General features: G+C 57.9%; 1 protein-coding gene across 5 annotated transcripts in view; it reads right to left on the reverse strand.

Annotated features, from left to right (window-relative positions):
- AHRR (aryl-hydrocarbon receptor repressor) overlaps positions 1–14303 on the reverse strand; it is a 78685-nt gene that overhangs the window by 44325 nt on the left and 20057 nt on the right. The gene's annotated exons all lie outside the window — the stretch shown is intronic.

A 14303-nucleotide genomic window follows, 5' to 3' on the forward strand; every position in this document is an offset into this window, starting at 1 on the left:
ACAGCATCTGCCCCTCACTTCCCAGCCCCCCCCACCCGGTCCAGGGGCCCTCCGGGAACCGAGACAGGGTAGCAACCTCCCATGGGTGTTAGGGTCCCGGCCAGCGCCCCGCTGTCCCCTTATCTGTGAGCCCCGCATTCACAGACGGCCTAGCAGCTCCGCTGGGGGGCGGCCTCGGGGGACGGGGGCAGTGAGCAGGCTGTGGCCGTCCCTCCGACCCCTCCCAGCTCCACGCTGCCCTGGGGTGGCCTTTCTCTCCTGGGTCCTTCTTTCTTTCTCCTCTGTGACCCCACGTTTCACCTGTTGGCCTGAAAGGGGGCTTGGGCTGTGGACAGGGCCTGCCCCTGCCCCCCGGAAGCCTCTGCAGACAGACCCCCAGCCCCCCTGCTGGGTGTGCCCTGGGAGGTCCCCACAGGGCTCCCACCCCATGCCCAGCCCACCACCCGGTCCCTGTCAGCCCTGCACGGGCCCCTGATCGCCCAGACTGAAGGGTCAAGAAGAGCTCGCGGCGAGCGGGTTGGGGCACAGGGTGTCTTTCTGGGGAACCGGTGGAAGTGTGGGTTGTCATGGGTCCCTCAAAGGCTTGTCGAAGAGGAAAGTCCGGGGAGGAGAGACACGCCAGGGCTGAGGGTGTAAGAGCCCCCAGGGACCAGCCGGGGGTCAGGAGGCCCATCTGTGCCCAGTGACCCGTGGCCCTTGGGAGCCTCTGACGCTGTCCTGCTCACAGAAAGGAGGCCGGGCTGCAGGCGCTGGCTCCTACCAGACCACATCCCACCGGCCCCACCCGTGGGCAGCCAGGCCTCCTGCCCTGCCTGGACTCTGGAGAGCAGCTGGAGATCCTCCGGAGTCCAGCTTTCAGCACACGGAGCTCAGGGCCACACGGCAGGGAGCGGGGCACGGGCCCAGCCCCCCACTCCCAGAAACGCATGGACTCCCTGAGGCTCACAGCTTGGCTTGAATCCTGACGGAAGCAGCGCCGCTCTGTCCTCTAAGTTCCTCCCCAACTCTGAGTCCCCAAGGACCCCAGGGCGTCTCACTTCAACCATCTCTTACATCCCTGAGAAAGTCCATTTGGGGCAGAGAGAATTGGAGACATGTGGGGACAGTGGCCATTCTTGGATACACACAGGTGGGAAGCAGGGGGAGTTTAAGAAGAAAGGGGCCCCTTCCCTTTAAGGCTTGGACGGGGTCTGCCTGCACCTGGCCAGCCTCCACCCAGCACACCCCCCTCCTCGCTAAGAGACCTCCATTTCCTTCACACATGGGACATTTCCCTCACAGCGTGGGCCAAACCACGTGCCCCTGGGGCCCAGCGTTCCACCACAGGGCCTGCTCTGAGGTCGTGGTGCTGGGGCTGGCCAGTGAGAGATGCCAAGTGTTCTTGGTGGAGGAGAAGCTCGGAAACTCCGCTACCTCTGCCTCTGGACGGTGCTGTGATGCTGAGAAGGTGGCAGCCACTTTGTTCCCAGCTCGGGGGAAGTCGAGTCCTTGGCAGACAGGACAGGTGCTCGAGGACGGAAGGGACACTGAATGTGGGAGGCAGGAAGTTGTCTAGGGGTTGGGGCTGGACTCCTGCCACCCAGGTGATGGAGAGAAAAGCCAGGGGCCCCACTGGAGGCTGGACTGAAACCCCAGTTCTGGCCACAAGCAGGTCCTGCGTGGGCAGGTCCATGTCCACAGACCAGCTGCATGGAGTACATGCCTGGTAAAGCCTGGCCCTACTTTAGGGTCGAGCCCCGGGTCCTGGGGCTCTGTGCTGTGCACCGACTCTCGTGCTCTGGGTGGCACCCACGGCACGTCTCATCTGGGTCATCTCCTCCTCCAGCCTGGTCTAGCGTCGTGCCGCCCCAGGCCCTGCCGGTCAACCTCCAGCCTTGCCTGCGCGTACCTATGGAGGCAGATGGCGTGACCTCAGCTCTGCTCTTCCCCATGCTACGCCCAGAGGTCAGGGGCAGAGGGGAAGCAGGGGCACCCTCTATTTCTAGCTACGTCTCATCAGAAGCTAACCTCCGTCCAGGCCCCTCAGGAGGCGTGCTTAGCCGAGGGAGCAGACTACTTAGAGCAGAGGCCCCGGGAGCCACCGCTCCCCTGTAAAGCAGGTCCAACACCCCTGATATGCCACGTGCAGGCCCCTAGGGGTCAGGGCGCCCACCTGCAGACAGACAGGTGCAGCATGTGGGGTCCACCGCGAGGGGAGGTCAGCAGCTCCACCCACCTCCAGGCTCCCTTCTGGGGCCAAACGCAAGGCTTCTCCCAGGCCCACGTGTGTCCAGAAGCGGACGGTGCCCTGCGCAGCGCTGGCCTGCCTCTCGCAACACTGAGTCTCCCCAACCAGACCAAGGCCCCGGCAGAGAGAGTCAGCGGGGAGTGCATGCTTCCCAGGAGCAGGGCCGTGGTGGGTGTGTCGCTGCCCCTCCTGGAGGGCACAGGTCCGCCCTAACAGGGTCTATAGACCCCTCTGCTGTTTCTAGAGCAAATGAACCGGCCGGCGCCTCACTGGTGTCATCTCTTCCTTCACCTTCCAAGGACTGAACAACGGACTCCTCGGTTGGCCTCTGGAGGGGAAGGGGCGTCCGTGCTGGAAGAAAGGGGTACAGTGACCCTCAAGGGCGTTGAACTACTCACAGAGGTGAGTGCTGGCTGCCCCGCTACCTGTGGCACAGGCTGGCCTTGCACCCAGAGGCCAGGACAGGTCCGCTCACCTCCCTCCCTCAGAGGCCTGTGGTCTGTGCTGCTCTGGGGTCAGGGGCTCGCCCGCTTCTGCCCAGGGAGGGTCAGAGGGAGCTGGGACACCACCGGGGTCTCCCGACAAGCCCAGCCTCCTCCAGCCCCGGAGGGGAGGTGAGCCGTGGGGAGCAGCCGGGTTGGGGCAGGCTGGGAGGGCCGCGGGGCACAGAGTGGCTCTGGGAAGGCCCTTGGGAGGACAGTGGGCAGAGCAGGGGCGCCCAGCGTGTGGGGAAAGGCGCCTGGTCAGGGCAGGAGTCTGGGGAGGGACCCAGACGATAAGGATCCTGGGGCACCCCCAGTACCCCCCCCCAGAAGACGGGCAGCCCCCGCTGCACAGGACAGAGTGCCTGTCAGGCTGCTCCTGGGGGCGGGGCTCTCCCCTTCCGGGGACATCTATAGCCACAGAGCAGGAGGGCTGGCCCTGTCCCCCGGAGCGGGGCACACAAAACACGGCTTCTGAAGACAGGCAGGGCTCGGCGTGCCGCTCCCCTGCGCTCTCTTCCCGCAGCCCCCCGTGAAGGGCCTCCATCCATGATCTGCTCCGACTCTGCAGACAGATGGGGCTTTCTGGGGAGGGTCACAGGACCGGCATTCCACTGGGGGTGCGGGCACGGCCAGAAGAGACCCCCCGTGGGCAGCACAGAGCAGGGGCGAGTCTCCGGCCTCCCCTCCCCAGGGGTCCCTCCATCTGAGCCTGGATGTCTCCCCACACCGGTGAGGACCACCCAGGCCATGTCCCCTTCTGTGAGGGACAAAATGATTTCATGATGACACACAGGGGCCCCCAGAGGCAGGGCCCACTGGGCGGACACTCGCCTCTCTCATCGCTGCGTCAGGCTGGCCAAGCAGGTGGGTGGACCCAGCGCGTGAGACCCAGGCCGGGGGACAGAGGGAGCAGGTCCCGGGCGAGGACGCTCTGTGCTGGGGTCTGGACAGCGTGAGTCGGAGGAAGGGAGGGCTCCTTTCCGTGGCCTTCCCTGACCCGCAGTGGGGGTGCGTCTTGACGGCTCTGCGCGGGGGAGGGAGTCCACAGCCCTGGGCAAGTGTCCGGGCAGGTGGGGACTCGCAAGGTGGGGGGAGTGACCAGAGCAGCCATCGAAAGCCTCAAGTTCTGGACGCAAGGAAAACATCAGCAGTACGAACAAACGCACGTTTCTCGCAAACGGTTTCTCGCAGGCACCGCGTTTGGAGAACAGCAGAGCAGTGTGAGACGCACGCCGTCTCGCTGGGATTCTCTACAGACATCTCCCACTTTCCAAAAGGCAGCAGGCCGGCGGGAGATGTCACACTTCCCCACGGCTCAACAAGCAGCACCGGAGGCGGGTTTCCTCGGAGCCGCCGCAGACAGGCCACAGGCCCCCCGACCGTCTCCGCCGGAAACAACACGTGTGACCACTTTCGGGGCCGCGCGGCCTAACGGGGGCCCACGTTCTGCAGAGAAAATGCAGAGAAAATGCTCTCTTTCCTCCAGTCCCCAGAGCAGGACGTAACCAAAAAGAGGTCTCCGGGAAGAAACAGGAAAGGGAACGCGGCCCGCGGCAGACCCAGGCTCTCTCCCGGTGTGAAGGGTCTGGAACAGCCGAGCCGCGGGGCAGCGGGTTTAGTCTCCGCACGGCTGGAGGAACGAGCTCCAGAAACCATGAAGCCCAACCAGACAAGCCCGGAAAGGGAGCTGCTGCTTCTCAAGTCAGATGCTCCGTCGGGGACTAAGCACACAGTGTGCAGGGGAAGACCCCCATGTGCGCCGCGGGGCAGGGCCACGGCGCCAACAGCCCCAGGGTTGGGGGGGGCGGCTGCGACCCCGCAGCGCCAGTCTCGGGGGGCATGCCCGGTGGCCTCTCGGCCAGCAGCCCCCGTGCTGCACCTACAGGCCCCCGGGGTCCAAGACCGGGAAGGAGCAAGCTGCCAGAGAACATCTGATTCATGGATAAAGAATGGATTTATAATAAATTTATAAAGAAGCCTCCAGTTACACAACCTTGATTTTGCAAATAACCCGACTTGAAGTTCGCGTGTGAGTCACCGTCGGCGTCACGGTGAAGTGAGCGGTTCCTACCAAGCGGGCGTCACTCGGGCCAGAGTTGCGGGCTGGAAGGAGTGGAGGCCATGTGCGCGGGGGCCTCCGCAGGTCGGGCTCATTCACGGGCTCGCACGGGCATCCCTGCCTGTTCTGGGGGTTGCCCTCCTGGGGAGGCTGTGCCAGCAGTGTGTGGGGCGGGACGGGACGGGTGTGGTGGGGGACGCAGCCTGGGGGCCACACCAAGGAAGGATCTGAAGAGCCTGAGGGACTGGGGGGGGGGCACTCGGCTGCGAGACAGGGAGCCCAGCAGGTGTGCGGGGCTGTCAGGGAAGTCCCTGTGGCCCCACCTCGTGCCCCACAGCACCCGTCCCGCCGCACAATGCTCCTGTCCCACGGTCAGACCCAGTCTGGGAAGTGCTGACTCGTCTGTCCTGACCAAAGGACTGGGCGCCCGAAGATGCCAAGTGCCGACACAACCTGCCTGAGAAATGCAGGCGTGTGCCACGACCCTGGCCTCTCCCCTGCCCGCCAGCACCCCCGAGTCTCCCAGGGACTCGCTCCTGGTCCCGCTCCTGAGCGGCCACGATGCACGCCTCAGAGCAACTTTCCAGGGTTAGTTTCCTCTCCCGCAGCTTCTGTGCTGTTCCGAGACAATGTCCAGCTTACAGAGACGCTCCGAGACAGCACAAATTCCGTTTGCCTGGAGATTGCACCGACTGTGCCACAAACACCCTCTCAGCTGGGGCCCCTCTGTCCCCAGTGTCCTTGGTCTGCCCACCTTCCAGCACCTTGACCCTGAAGACCAGCGCCAGTTACTCTGCAAACCATCTGGGTGTGTTTGTTGCCTCCTGGTTAGACCAAGGTCTAGCCCTCCTCTGCGGGAACATGACCCAAGAGAAAACGTGTTTTTCTCTGCCTCCTGGTGCGTGGCGCATGACCCCAGTGCACGCCGCCGTCAGCGGGGTCAGAGCTGGTCGCCTGGGACAGCTGGTTTCTCCATTCTAAGCTCTTCCTTAGGCATGAATGCGTACCTTGCTGGGAGACAGTTTTAAGACCACGATAATCCCACTTCTGACCCCACTCTGATGCACTGATTTTAGCACATTTCCTGCCTGAGTTATTGCTACAATGGTTAGTGACCACTGACTTTGTGATGCCCCTCTGCCTCCAGTCCCCTATCCACAGCCCTTCCTCCTGCCTATCAGCAGTCAGCCCCACCACTCACTCATTCATTTGTATCAAGGTGCGTTTATGGAACCCTATTTTATTCACTGGGTCATGAACTATTACTCTCCTTATTCATTTTAATGATGAACTGGTCCAGACTTGGTCAGTGAGAGCCCTGTTGGGATAGCTGTGTCCCGTGGCTTGTCTCTTACCCTCTCTGAGCACTGCGGTCACTTTCTGGCTCGAGGTTGAGCTAAGGGTCCTGGGTCTTTAAATATCTGTGGCATCGATACGCATCTGTCCTTGTCACGTCCTCCATACTGTTGATTCTTTCCCCCCCATTCAGGGAGCTTTAAGCTCCCTTGCTTCCCCTCTGCCCCTGACCTCTGGGCGTAGCATGGGGAAGAGCAGAGCTGAGGTCACGCCATCTGCCTCCATAGGTACGCACAGGCAAGGCTGGAGGTCAGCTCTGACCGGCAGGGCCTGGGGCGGCACGACGCTAGACCAGGCTGAAGGAGGAGATGACCCAGATGAGACGTGCCGTGGGTGCCACCCAGAACGAGAGTCGGCGCACAGCACAGAGCCCCAGGACCCTTGGCTTGACCCTGAGCCAGACCTGTGCTCCAAGCTGACCTGTGCCGTCCCTGCTCTGACTCCAGCAGGAAGCCCGAGCTCCTTTGTCGGTGAGCAGCATCTAGAAACCAAGAGCAGAATGGAAGCTGTGCTCACTGCTCCACTGGCCTTTGCCAGAGGGCAGAGCAAACACACACACACACACACACACACACACACACACACACACACATCTATGTCTATATGTTTTGAAAACCATGAGCTTACACCACAGCCTCTAATTCTAATGCAGCACCACAGGAATTCAGTATAGAGTGGAATGATTTTTCCTTTAATATTTGGTGGAGATTGCTTTAAAACCATCCAGGCCTAGATTTTAACTATTGACTCAATTTTTTTAAAAAGATTTATTTGTTTGTTTGTTTGTTTATGAGAGCACGTGCACATGCACGAGCAGGGGGAGGATCAGAGGGGAGGGAGACGGTGGGGGACAGACTCTGTGCTGAGTGTGGAGCCCGACACAGGGCTCCATCTCACGACTGTGAGTGAGATCAGGACCAGAGCAGAAACCAAGAGTCAGACACTTAATGGACTGAGTCACCCAGGTGCCCCCTGATTCAACTTCTTTATTAGTCATATGACTATTTGGGGCTTTTATTTCCTCTTGAGTTAATTTTAACAAGCCAAAGTTTCAGCCATGGGTTCACTTATGTTTTCAAATTTATTGGCATAAATTTGTTCTTAATACCTCAAATTATCCTTTCTTAAATATTTTATTCATTTGTTTGAGAGAAAGCATGAATAGGGGAGAGGCAGAGGGACAAAGAGAGACCCCCACTCAGCAGGGAGCCTGATGTGTGGCTTGATCCCAGGACCCTATGATAATGACCTGAGCCAAAGTCAGATGCTTAAATGACTGAGCCACCCAGATGCCCCTCCGAATTACCTTTTAAATATCTGTGGCATCTAGAAGCATGTTCTCTCTACATCCTCATACTGCTGATTCTTTCTTTTTTTTTTTTTTTTTTAAGATTTATTTATTTATTTAACAGAGAGAGAGAGAGGCAGAGATCACAAGTAGGCAGAGAGGCAGGCAGAGAGGGAGGAGGAAGCAGGCTCGCCGCTGAGCAGGAGAGCCCAACGCGGGGCTCGATCCCAGGACCCTGGGATCATGACCTGAGCTGCAGGCAGAGGCTTAACCACTGAGCCCCCCAGGCGCCCCCTGTACTGCTGATTCTTTCCTCCCCATTCAGTCTCATCAGATCTTTGTAAGTTCTATCACTGTGGATGGATTCTACTGTATTTCACTTCCCCTGCATTATTTTCTTTCTTTGACTCTCTCCTTATTTTACTTTTCTTTATCAGAACTAGTAAACCAAGTAGTTCATTAATTTTACACTTTTACTTTTTATATACAAACTCATAAGTTCATTTCTATCTGAGGGTTACCTTAGCTGCATCCTATACATTTTGATTTGTGAATATTTTCTTCCTTCCATAATGCTTTCTTCTTTAATTTATGAGTTAGCTACAAGTGTATTTATTCCCAAGTACAAAGGCTTTCAAGTCATCTTTCTATTACTGACTTCCAGCTCAATCATACTGAGGTCTTAACATGAAGTTGTCATAATTTTGTCTTTTGAAATTTATTGAGACCTGCTTTATGGACTGATACGTTTTCAGTATATTTACAAATGTCATGTGGGTTTGAAAAGACATGAACTCTGTAGTTTCAGTGTTTTAAGTGTGTCCTTTAGATTCACTTTTTTGCATCATTGAAATCTCCTGGGACCTTTACTGATTTGTATTCATTTGATTTATTAAATACTGAAAGAATTATTTAAAACCTTTTGTGATGATGAATTCATGTATTTTTCTGAATAGTTCTGTCAATTTCTGTTTTGTATTTCTAAGGTCATGTTACTAGAAGCCCTCAAATTTTAAATTATTTTATTGCTTGATAAGATTTTTTCAATTTAAAATTTTAACTGATTTAAATTTTTAAAATCATTATCTAGAGACTCCCTCATGACCTCCAGTAATATTTTTAACCAAAATTCAAATTTTTACATTAAAATGGATTCATCAGATTTCTTTCATTAGCACCTTTCCAGGCCATTTGTAAGCTGATGCAGCAACGCGCTCCAACGACCCTTGTCCTGTAGTCGGCACGTTCAGTGTATCCACGTTTACTGTAATTTGTGGCATAACTGGGATTTTGTGTTTTCTACTCCATGCTTCCATATCTCTCTTTTCTTTTTCTCTTTGATTGACTGCATTTTCTCATTCTACTTTCTCTCTACACTAGCTGGAGAGGAAACCCCAGTTCTCTCGTCCTGATGACTAACCCGGACACTGTGTGAGGAATCAGCTCACCAACTTTCCCAGGAAATCGACACATGGACCACTGACGTCTGTGCCTCAAGTCTCTCTCCACTTTTACGTGCTTTTGTGGTTAGGAATTTATTCTCTCTCTCTGGTTCTGTTCCTACCATACAAAGAATTACTGTTCTGTACGGCGTGTACTTCAGCCCGCCCACCCAGTCCCCCGTCTCTGGTCTTCCTCCCACCTCCCCCCAAGGCCCGCCTTTAGATTTCCTCTTATCAACCCCCTTGGCCTTGCTTAGCTTTTGGTCTCTCAGTATTCCTTAATTTCCTGCGGTCGCACTGATACGTCGTAACAGGTTTCAGACCATTTACCTTGCATTGTTGTCTGTCAGCAGAAAGACTGACTGGTTATGGGTCCATTGTACTTTTGGAAACAGAAAAACCATTAATTTGGTACAGAATTCTCCACTAGACTCCACATGCCAGGGCACAGGGACCATGGCGGCTCTTCTGTTGTCCTCCTGGTGACAGGTTGTTCATACGGAACTCGTTCTGTCTGCAAGAGTGGAGGCCCCAAAAGAACAGGGTGCCATGTACATCCAAGTCCCAAAAGGAGATTCCAGGGGACTTGGGCAGGGTGGCCAGGGAGCCGTGAGAGGAGAGGATGCTCGAGCCTGGGAGGAGGGTCTCCTTGGAGGGGCTGTGCTGTGAGTCCAATGCCCCCACCTGCCCAAGGAGGCTGGCGAGAGCTCTCTATCCTCAGCTTGTGCCCCGTGAGAGGTGCTTCCTGAGGACCTCTACAAAGGCCTGCCATGTGGCTGCTGGGGCTGGTGGGGGCCCTGGGAGCTGCTGTCTCTCTACACTCAAGAAATGCAAATGACATGGGTTAAAGCCTCTGCCTTCGGCTCAGGCCATGATCTCAGGGTCCTGGGATCGAGCCCCGAGTCGTGCTCTCTGCTCAGCAGGGAGCCTGCCCCCCACACCCCTGCCGCCTGCCTCTCTGCCTGCTTTGTGATCCCTGTCTGTCAAATAAATGCATGAAATCTTTAAAAAAAAAAAAAAAAAAAAAAAAGAAAGAAAGAAATGCTAAGGACCAAGGCCAGAAGCTCCTGGCAGGACCCAGGCGGCACCATCGTGGTCAGTGCCGCCTGCCGACCTGGGGGGTATCCAAAGTGTGCACTTCCTGGAGAGCAGGGAGGGCCACAGTGCCCCAGAACTGGCCTGGAATGTCTCAAATCCTCCAAATCCTCCTGGAGACACGAGCAGGGGCCTCAACAGAAGAGTTTAGAGGCCCCGAATGACACCTGAGGCTAAGAAATCGGGTGCCAGGCACTAGCTGGAGAGGACGGAGCACCAGGTGTAGGAGAAGACCCCCGGCTCCCCACCGAGCCCTGCCTGCTGGCAATGCTGACCACACGGGACCCCACTGGACCCCCGCCTCTCTGCCTGCCGCTGCTCTGAACCAGAAGGGTAGGAAACCACAGCTACGACAGGCGCAGGACCACGAGGAGAAGCAGCCGACCACCCGACCCAACCCGACCCGAGCACCAGCCCTCCTGCCTGCGGCAGCCCTAGACGAGGGCGGGGAGAAGCTCACACTGGAAAGACAGATCCTGCTAACACCAAGCGCAGCCTGCCTAGGGAGCCCAGGTGAGGAGGGGTGTTGGGGGTTAAGGGGAGAGACACTGAACTCTTTGGACCAGAAACATCGGGGTTGTCCTGGTTCTTCCCGGGCTGGCAGTGGGGAGCGGGGCAGGGTGGGGGGTGGGCAGCCACAAAATTGGTGTTTGCTGGGGCGGGGAAGAAAAAACCAAAGCTGTCTCGTGTTGACCCAAGTTCTGGCTCCGTCTCAGTCCTGAGCTGACGTGAGAACCAGGACGGAGGGAGGGTGTCGGGAGCGCGTCGGTGCAGGCCCCGACCAGTGATGCCGGCTCCTCGTCCTGGAAGTGACTTAGGTCCGACGGGAGACCTAAAATGGCTCAGAGAACCACCCAGCGTGACCCATGACTGCTACGGGAGCCTGCTGGGAGCAGGGCTCAGAAGCCGGTGGCACAGGTGTTGGGGCTCCATCCCGAATGACACAGAGCGACGGCGTCTTTGCTGGAAATGCCCAGGGAGCTGTCTTCCAGAAAAGCTGCCAACGCAGAGGAAGGGGTAAGGGAAGGCAGCTCTAGGAGCAGACGAGCAGGGAGGCGGCGGCAGTGAGCGTGTCCACGTCCCTGGGGGTGAAGCCGGGCGATGCTCCCCATGAGAGAGGAGGCAGGTCCTGGCCCTGCTGCCCCCGCCTGGCCCCCCTCAGTCAGCTGGGGCTGCCGTCAGACGACATCATGCCCGGTTTCTGAACAGCAGACAGGTTCCCCTCACAAGTCTGGAGGCTGGGGCTCCCGGTCAGGGCGCCAGGAGACTCCGTGTCTTTTGAAAGCTCCTTTCCCGGCTCAGACCCAGGGAGAGCCCTCTGGTGACTCTGCTCAGATAGACACTGTGGGGTTGGGTCCACGCTCGGCCAGATTAACCCTTAATACTCCCAGAGGCAACATCTCTGAACATAGCCACATGGGGTCAGGGGCTCAGGGTGTGCATCCAGGGGTGTGAACACCCAGTCTGGGACAGGCTCACCGGGAGAAGGGTACGCTTAGCGACAGCTGCAAGCAGGTGCAGTAAACACATGCTCCGCCGTGCGTGACAAGACCATGAAGAAGCGCTGCCCCTGAACCTGCTTCACCAGCCCGGCCTCCCTTGAGGCTCTGGACACAGCCTCCCCTGGGGGGGACAGGGCTCATACCCACCCCTGCCGGACTCCACGGCGTGTGTGCGGAACCAGACCCCACGGGCTGAGCACAGAGCTCGTGAATGGCAGGGAGGCCCAGTGGAGGTGCACGGGCTGCCCTGTCCCAGGGCGAGAGAGCTCCACGTTCCCACCGAGAGCCAGAACTCCTTCTCCCCTTCCCCTCCTCCCTGGGCTGTTTGTTGGTGCTGTCCGCTCGCCCTCTCTGACACCCGTCTGTGTTCGATGCTCCCGTCAGCAAGACGCACGGGCTGGATGCAGCAGGCAGACCTCGGGCTCTCCGTCACCCATGAGCAGTGCTTCTCCACCACAGGACCTTGTCCCTCTGGCCAGCGAGTCCCAGGAGGAGCCCACGCTGCCGGGCTTCTACCTGGGGAGAAGGGCCCTGATGGACCCCTGGGCATAAGGGATGGGGTGCTGGGGCTCCTGGGACTCTCCATCCTGGAGGAACCAGCTTTGGTCAGGCCCCACCACAAGGGCCCTTTCTGCTTCTCCTCTTGCCCTGCCTGCCTGCCGTCTGTCAGCTCTCAGTTTCCTATTTTGCGAACAGTGACATTCACAATAGTGGAAAATCCCAGTCTTGTGTGGGAGCAGAGGGGTTAATGGAAGCACTGGCCCACCGCCCGTGCAGAAACCAGATAAGTAAAATTTGAAGACCCTGCGGCTTCCACAAACCCTCCAACGCCAACATGAGAGTCAACATTACAGGCGGATTCTGAGGCCTCATTACCCTTGGACACTGAAACGCTCCAGGTCCTGTCCTTCCCAAAGGTAAGGTTCTATGGAAGCTTTAATGAAATTAACTCGCCCATTTCTCAGTCAGGAAGCGCAGATTAAGATCCAATTTTTGTAGCCTGATTTTTTTTCTCACTGCACAGTGGAAATGAACCCAGAAAGTTTCTAGAATTTCCTCTACAATGCACAGCTTGAAGGGATCACAAACTTTAGAATCCTTGGTAGAAAAGGCATGGTGGAGAAATCAAGTTTGTTTCGACAGCCAGCCAGGACGGCAGCCACGTAGCAGTGAGCTGGACCTCACAGGCCTGCCCCAGGACCTCGATGGGCCCGTGGGCTCAGATGACCTGGAGGCCATCGCCTGCATCAGCATGAGGTGGGGGGTAGCATCTGGTTAAGAAGAGTGAGGCCTTCAGGCAGGTACTGGGACAGCTGCCTAGACTCTTGGGAACTCTGGGTTGGGGTCTTTCTGAGCCCACCAAGCCTGGCCTGGCTGGCACAGCTAGATCCGTCCAGAGAAGAGGTGACCCAGTCCCTACCCAACCGCCCGGGCAGGAGGTCAGGTCGGCGAGGCTGTGCCAGCGGGAGGAGGCAAGCCACCAGCCCCACCCCGGGTGGCCCCAAACCTGGCCCCCCCTGTCCAAATGGGCCTCAGTGGGAGTTGGAGTCACCAGTAGTGCTAGAAGCACCTCACCAAGGCTGGTCTGGGGACCACGGCTCTCCACCACACTTTGCACGCCTCTCTCCCTCATCACATCACAGACCTTCTTGTGCTGCACAACTGCTAACATGTCCCGACTCACCCCAGCAAACTGACCTTAGACGGACTGGCCAAAAAGCCCTGGGAACGGGGACGAGGCCTCCCCAAGGGGGCACGAGGAGGGGCCTGTGGGACATCTGGACAGTGCCCCCACCCAGGTACAGAAACCTGGGCACAGTCCCTAATCTCCTGGAAGCGCCCAGGACCAGTCACCGGCACTGAGCCCATAGCTGGCTCAGTGCACTTGGAGGCCCCACTGGCTGGCTCACTGCTGATTCTTCATTTTAAAAAGTAATTCAAAACCCCTGAGGAGCTGTTACTCTCAACTTCTGTTCAGAACACGGAAGCTGGGAAGGATACTGTCCCACCGTAAAGCGCAGTGTGGTACCACCTTCTGATATATGGGTGTTCTTGGCCCATCAGAGACCTGAGGCTGCGGGCAACCGAGAACCCCAAACCCTGGACACCAGAGCTTCCAGAGAGAGGCAGGAGCCAGACGTGTGGACACTGCACAGGACAATGACGACAGCATTCACACGTGGTGGTGAACGTGACCTGCGGGAGGAGGCTCCGGGACAGCAATCTGCCCGGCATATAGCTCCCCATGGAGGAAAGAAAGCCACGAGGGGCTCTTGGTGGAGGCCAGGGGGGGCACCAGGCACTGTCGCCTGAGGGCCTGGGGATCCCCCAGCACCACTGGAAGGGGAACTGAATCCTTCTGTCCCCCGGGAAGGGGCCCTGACCCAGGAGTCTCCATCCAGATGCAGGTCCTTGGCAATGAGGGGCCCAACACTTGACAGCCTGGGGTGGGGGCTGCCTCAGCCCAGCCTGCGATTAATACCTGCCCCTCACCACCCCTGAGAAGTCTGCCAGCTGAGAGCTGGGTGAACCCCAGGCCTGGGCTGTGGGAAGTCCCACAGGCCCGTGTCAGGGACGAAAGATGTAGGTAGCACGGGGAAGCATGGGGGCCCAGGGGACGGGGCTGCCCTAGAGAGGTCCTGGCATGGCCGATGTCGTGGCTCCCAGTCCCCAGGACCACCCTATCCCAGCAGACCCGATGGCCACCCGGCCTCGTGTGGGCGGCCTCGCCTCCAGGGCAGGTAGCCTTTCCATCACGGCTGGCGACCAGCCCAGAGCAGAGCAAGGGCATACGTGAGTGGGCTCCCAGATTCTAGACATCAGTGGGAGGTGGGAGGGAGCCCCGTGTA

This window comes from Mustela putorius, unplaced genomic scaffold (assembly GCF_011764305.1).
Source record: "Mustela putorius furo isolate JIRA1106 unplaced genomic scaffold, ASM1176430v1.1 tig00000107_pilon_pilon_pilon, whole genome shotgun sequence".
Taxonomy (NCBI): Eukaryota; Metazoa; Chordata; class Mammalia; order Carnivora; family Mustelidae; genus Mustela; species Mustela putorius.